Here is a 6,619-nt window from a genome sequence, read left to right as displayed (position 1 = left end):
CTAAGTTGTTTAGATGTTAGGATACTTGCTGATTCTCTTTGGTGTTTAATTACATTGAGGAAATGGTTACAATGCGATCCAGGCAAAATTCTGTAATTTTTCTAATCGTCTTTGATGTGAATGTTTTTCCTCACCTTTCACCCCTCATTTTTGACTTCACAGAGATGATGTCGTCCACCACTAACAAAGATGCAGGGACCTTAGATATGATGTTGGGATTCATTCCTAATTTGTCACAGGAGCTGAAGGCAATTCTGTCTGAGGGGCAGCTGTCACTGAGAAAGGTACTACTTTCCTGACAAAAGAGAAGTGAAGCTGATGATGCCAGTAAACTATGCTGTGAAGAATGTTGTGACAAAGGGACTTTTCTGAAAGTATGCACAAAGTAAAGTAATTGTGAACTTCTCACCTAACCTCCTATGTATTCTCCATGAAACATTCACTGATGTCCAATTCAGTGACCACTGATTGTTAGAATGTGAGAAATCATTATTAATGCTTACATGTTTACTTGCTCTGTAACAATATAATCTTTTCACTATTGTACTTCTATGAAATTGATCTTTTTTCTGCTGAAAAAGTCTCTTTTTCTTTTTTATTAATAGTATATGTAAATCAATTGCTTTTGAATCTTATTAACTATATAATGATTATAAAAGCTTTATTACTTTAACCAACATAATAACTTTTTATACACAACTGACACCAACCACATATAACAGTTATACATTTATTTAATCAATTTTGTCACATATACTACATCAACACAAGACCACAAACGTTGCAATATTTTACTTCATTGGAAATGGGAGGGTTTGGGGCTTAGTGAAATATTATTTGAAAACAATCTCAACTGACAATAAATATATTCAGATTTTTGTGCCCAAATGAACTCAATTGTTTCTCTAGTAAGGTTTTTTTATGCCTCTAAATAAATATATCATCATATAGATAACTGAATAAATAACTCATTTTTTGTCTTAGAAAGAACTAGTAAGGAAATGGATTCAAGTCTACCATTTTAGAATTTACAGAACATTTACATAAGTAAAACAAACCATGAAATAATATGAGCATTTCTTAGAGTTGGTAAAGCATCATGGTATCATTTTTAAATTTAGTCAGTTTCTTCAACCTCTGTATCCATACATTTTAGCTAGCCTTTACAGAGAAAATGCACTTCAGAAAAAATTTACTTTAGAAAAAGTAAATTGCTTCAATCAAATGTCTGTAAACAGAATTATAGGAGACTAACACAGAAGTTCCTATATTCCAAAGTTCCATACATGGTCAATCATAACCAAGGCTCTAAGGTTTATCATGTCCTCTCCTAGTCCCTCCTGGAGAGCTTCTTCTCATTGAGAGAGCAGAGAATGACAGAATGTAACTGTTTGGGGAGAAAGCCAACATGTTTTAAGCGTTGTGCTTTCATGGTGGAACCTTTATAACTCTTGCATTCAAACTTACTTATCTGCAGCACACAGCTCGCTGTCCATTCCAGAACACATTTTCTCCAAGTTCGTCCTTAACTGATAACACTGAGGGCTGTCACTATTATCTACTGTCTACTGAAGTAGTTGCCTCAGTCTGCACCAGTGCATACTCCTACTACTAGCCTATCTTTCTCTCCATTTTTCCCTCTACTTCCCCAGATGTGTCATGACCCCTATCTTTCTTATTCCCAAAGACTGTTTTTGTGCAACAGGTATCAATTTTAAGGCACAGTCTCTCACGTGCAGAAACTATCCACCTTTCTTCTTTACCAAATCAATAGCAATCCCAATTCTGTCACTTAGTAGAGAATTCAACATCAGACATTGTTCTAATGGGGACACCCATGAAGGTGTGCACTGAACCCAGGGTCTTAGCACCAAAGCACTAAGACCCTTGGGCTGCACTGTCCTCAATGGCTACCACTGCAACACTCAGTGCAATCCCACATGGTCCTCTCACCTCTGTACTTGTGTCCCTCACTGGGGACAGAAAGAATGCTGACAAGGATGCTATCTCTTCCCTTGGATAGGAAAGTTTCAACCCCCGGGTAGTTTAAGGAAATAATCATATTATCTCCCTTCTGTCTCTTTTTCTGTGTCTGTCTCTGTATTTCTCTCTCTCTCTGGCTCAAGTCCTATCAGGGTTCCTTGTATAAATTTTTACATGTCTTTGGGCATTTATAAACAATTGGAAGTGCAGCTTTAGGCATCTCCTTTCTAGCATAGCCCTTCAAAAGTAAGCTAGACAGGCAAAAACCAAGGCCCAGGCAGCCTGCTTGAACTGGGCTGGGGAATGGAAATGTGAGGCGGAATAGTACAGTATCATGCCAAGCCAGGATAACATCTCAAGAAATTATCCTAAGACACACACTGATCACTAACCTTTTCAGCCTTTCCTTCTCCCTGGCATTAGTCCAGATATGAGGGAAAATGATAATAGATGAAGTTTCATAATTTTACTAGTATATATAATTTTGAATCTGTTAACCAAGAAATGTTCAAAGCTTTGCTTCCTGGAGGACATGTGGAAGATATAAATTTCGCTTTATTCTTAGTTTTAATGTTCTTTATAAATCAGTGTGACAACTGAAATAAAAGGACAGACTCCTAGTGTAGCTCTAAGGCCCTACTGTGAGATTCCCAGGATAGATGTAACCAAGAACCTAAACTGGTTTAAAACAAAAGAATTTTTTTTTTCTCATGGTTCTGAATGCTGCAAGTTAAAATCCAGGTGTTGGCAGTGCCAATGTTGTTCTGAAACCTTTGGGGAGCATCTTCTTTTCTTCTTCCTAACTTCGCATGGATTGCTGCTGCATTTTGGCATTCTTTGGTTATAGCTGCAGCTCTTCAATGTTGTCCCTCTTGACACATGGTGCTCTCTGTTCCTTTTTCTTCACATTATCTTTGTGTAAGGATATCCCTTCTACTGAATATAGGGCCCAGCTCCAGAGGGACCTCATCCTAACTAACTACATCTGTAGCCATGCTAGGGTCTATAAAGGTCCCATTCTGAAATACAGGTATTTATGGTTTCAGTGGATCACTTCAGGGACACAATTCAATGCATAACAGAGCCTGAGGAGAAATCCAGACAGGACAGTCAGGGCGGTGAAGAATACACTCATTTACCTCTCTTCCCTCCCTTGATACACAGAAATAAAAATAAACCATTCTTCTGAGAAGACATAGAGGCAAAATTTTCTCCTGGGACTACAAAATGGTACAGCCACCCCAGAAGATATTTTGGTGACTTTTTAAGAAAAACTAAACATGCAACCACCTTACAAACCAGAGATTATATTCTTGAACATTTTCCCAGAAATTTAAAATTAATGTTTATGTAAATTCTGCGCATGAATGTTTATATAGACTGATTTGTAATCGCCAAACACCACAACTAAACAAAATGTTCTTTATGCATGTTAGTTACACAAACTGTGGTATATCCACGCCATTGAATAAGGTTCAACAACAAAAACAGCCAACTAGTGACAAGTGCATCAAGCCGCATGACTATCCAGAGATCAGGCTGAGTTTTTTCACTAACTCCAGAAAGTTACATGCTTATGATTTCATTTATAAAACATTCACAAAATGATAGAATTTAAAAATGGAAAATCTTTTTTTTCAAAATTTAAGGACTGGGTTAGGGTGCAGGTTGGAAGTTGGTATGACTTTAAGGAATCCTTATGGTGGTGGAATAGATTTATATCATGACTATTCAACTGTCAATATCCTCATTTTGATATATGCTGTAGTTTCATAGCTGTTACCTTTTGGCGAAACTGGAAAGGGTCTAGTAATTATTTATTACATTGGCATGTGTGAATCTGTAATTATCACAAAATTTAAAATTTAGTTTGTTAAAAATCAGAAACTTCAGTTTTAGAAGTTGTTAGGGATTGGATGTAAATTGTTTGCTGTTGTCAAGTCAGGCAAAACAGGAATTCACAGAAAATATGAAGTTGTTAGTTAAAAATTGGTCATGAAATTAAAAGAGTGGCAGATATGATCTTAAATCAAAATGAATTTTTCTAAGAACCTCTGACTGGATGAAGTGGAGACTGGAAGATGGTACAGATAGAAGGCTATGAGCAAGAGAATTCAAAAAAGAGCTTCGGAACCTCAGAGACCATCAGCTACCTGGGGTAAAGCCAGCGAGAGTGCTGTCTGAAATACTGATTCCAATCCAAAAGGATGAGGACAATGCCCAGCAAAGTTAATGCTAGAACAAGACAAACATGCTGCCCCAGAAGTAAAAGGCAGCTTCCCAGATCGAGCCTGTCCCTGGCCCATGTCCCTCATCCCTTCCTCTGCAAAGTTATAATTCAAGATGATATTTGGGTGGGGACACAGAGCCAAACCATATCAGCAGTATTAAGTAGGTACACCTTAAGTAGGTAGAAAAAGAACAAGCCAGAAGAAGGAAGAAAAAACAATGAAGACTACAATGGAGCTAAATAAAACAGAAGATAGGCAAATTCCTTGAACCCAGGAGCAGCCAAGATGGCGGAACAGAAACAGCTCCAGTCTGCAGCTCTTACCTAGAAGGATGAAAATGGAGAGTGAATTCTGCATTGTCAAATGAGGTACCAAGATTCTCTCATTGGGACTGGCTAGGTAGTTGGTGTGACCCACGGAGGGTGAGAAAAAGCACCATAGACTGAGGGCCCACCTGGGAGCTGCATGGGGCAAAGGGAACTCCCTCCCCCAGCCATCTGGGGCAGTGATGGATTGTGCTACCTTAACTTGAAAACCACACTTTTCCCATGGATCAATGCAACCTGCAGATCAGGAGGTCCCCTTGTGAGTCCATGCCACGAGGGCCTTGGATCACAAGCACAAAGCTGTACAGACTCATGATGGTGGCTGGGGTGGGTGGCCACTAGAGCAGGCACTGAGACACAGGAATATTTGCATACTTCAGCTTTGGAAACTCCCGCGATGCAGGAGATCCATCCACTCCCATGGGAAGGGAGCTGAAGCCAGGGAGCCAAGAGGTCTTGCTCCCACAGAACCCCACAAGCTAAAACCTACTGGCTTAGAATCCTCTCTGGCCAGCATGGCAGGCTAGAGACTGCCTAAAAAGACTGAGTTCGTGGAGGCGAGGCGGTGCTGCCATCACTATGGCTCCAGTCCACAGTTTTCCCATGCCACTGGTGCCAACGAGACTCAGCAGTCTGAATTGGGAGCAATTCCCCAGAGTGCAGCACAGCAGCTGGGTCAGTTTGTAGCCAGACTGCTTCTTTAAGCAGGATCCTGATCCACTCCTCCTCACCAAGCAGGGGCCCCCGCTATGGGAATCTCAGCATCCCCAGCCAGGGGTTCATAGACAGAACTCTGATATCCCTGAGAGGAGCCCCTGGGAGGAGAAGTGGCTGTGGTACTGTGGATCAGCGATCTTAGTCTTCTGCCTGCTGGCTCTGAAGAGTAAGGGCAGCCCAGACAAGGGGGATTCCCACCAGTGCAGCACACCCACCCTGCCAAGGGGCAGCTAGATTGCTTATGTAAGTGGGTCCCTAATCCTGGTCATCTTTTCAAAGAACCAACTTTAGTTTTGTTAAACTTTTCTATTGTTTTGCTAGCCTCTATTTTTAAAATTTTTTTGTCAGACTTTGGTTATTTCCTTCTTTCTGCTAAGTTTGGGCTTATTTTGTTCTTCTAGTTCCTTGAAATACAATGTTAAGTTGTTTATTTGAGATCTTTTTTGACGTAGGTGCTTATTACTATAAACTTCTCTCTCAGCACTGTGTTTGCTGCATACCATAAATTTTGGTATGTTGTGTTTCCATTCTGGAGTTTTTGAGATGGAGTCTCACTCTGTCACACAGGCTGGAGTGCAGTGATGCACTCTCAGCTCACTGCAACCTCCGCTTTCCAGGTTCAAGCCATTCTCCTGCCTCAGCCTCCTGAGCAGCAGGGATTACAGGTGCCTGCCACCACACCTGACTAATTTTTTGTATTTTTAGTAGAGACAGGGTTTCACCATGTTGGCCAGGCTGGTCTTGAGCTCTTGGCCTCAAGTGATCTACTCACCTCAGCCTCCCAAAGCGCTGGGATTACAGGCATGCGCCACTGAGCCCAGCCTGTCTCAAGATATTTTTAAAATCCCCTTTACATTTTCTTTGACTCATCGGTAGTTAGGGACGTTATTTAATTTCCACATATTTGCGAGTTTTCAGAAGTTCCTCCCTTTATTGATTTCTACTTTCATTCCATTGTGGTCAGAAAAATATCTGATATTATTTTATTCTCCTAAATTTATTAGGACTTGCTTTGTAGCATAACATATGATCTATTATGGTGAATGTTCTCTGTGCATTTTAGAAGAATGTGTATTCTGTTGCTGTTGAATGGAATGTCCCATAAATATCTGTTAGCTCCACTTGTTCTAAAGTATAGTTCAAGTCTCTTGATGAGTCTCTTGTAGGCAGTATATAGTTGAGTCTTGTTTTTTATCCATTCAGCCCTGTTTTTTGATCAAAGAACATAATCCATCTACATTCAAAGTAGATATTGATGGGTTAGAATTTACTACTGCCATTTTGTTAATTGTTTAGTGGTCATTTTGTAGATCCTTTGTTCTTTTCTTTTTCTCTTGCTCTCTTTGTGATTAGATGATATCC

Source organism: Nomascus leucogenys, chromosome 1a, assembly GCF_006542625.1.
Source record: "Nomascus leucogenys isolate Asia chromosome 1a, Asia_NLE_v1, whole genome shotgun sequence".
Classification (NCBI taxonomy): Eukaryota; Metazoa; Chordata; class Mammalia; order Primates; family Hylobatidae; genus Nomascus; species Nomascus leucogenys.
This window is presented reverse-complemented; position numbering follows the sequence as displayed.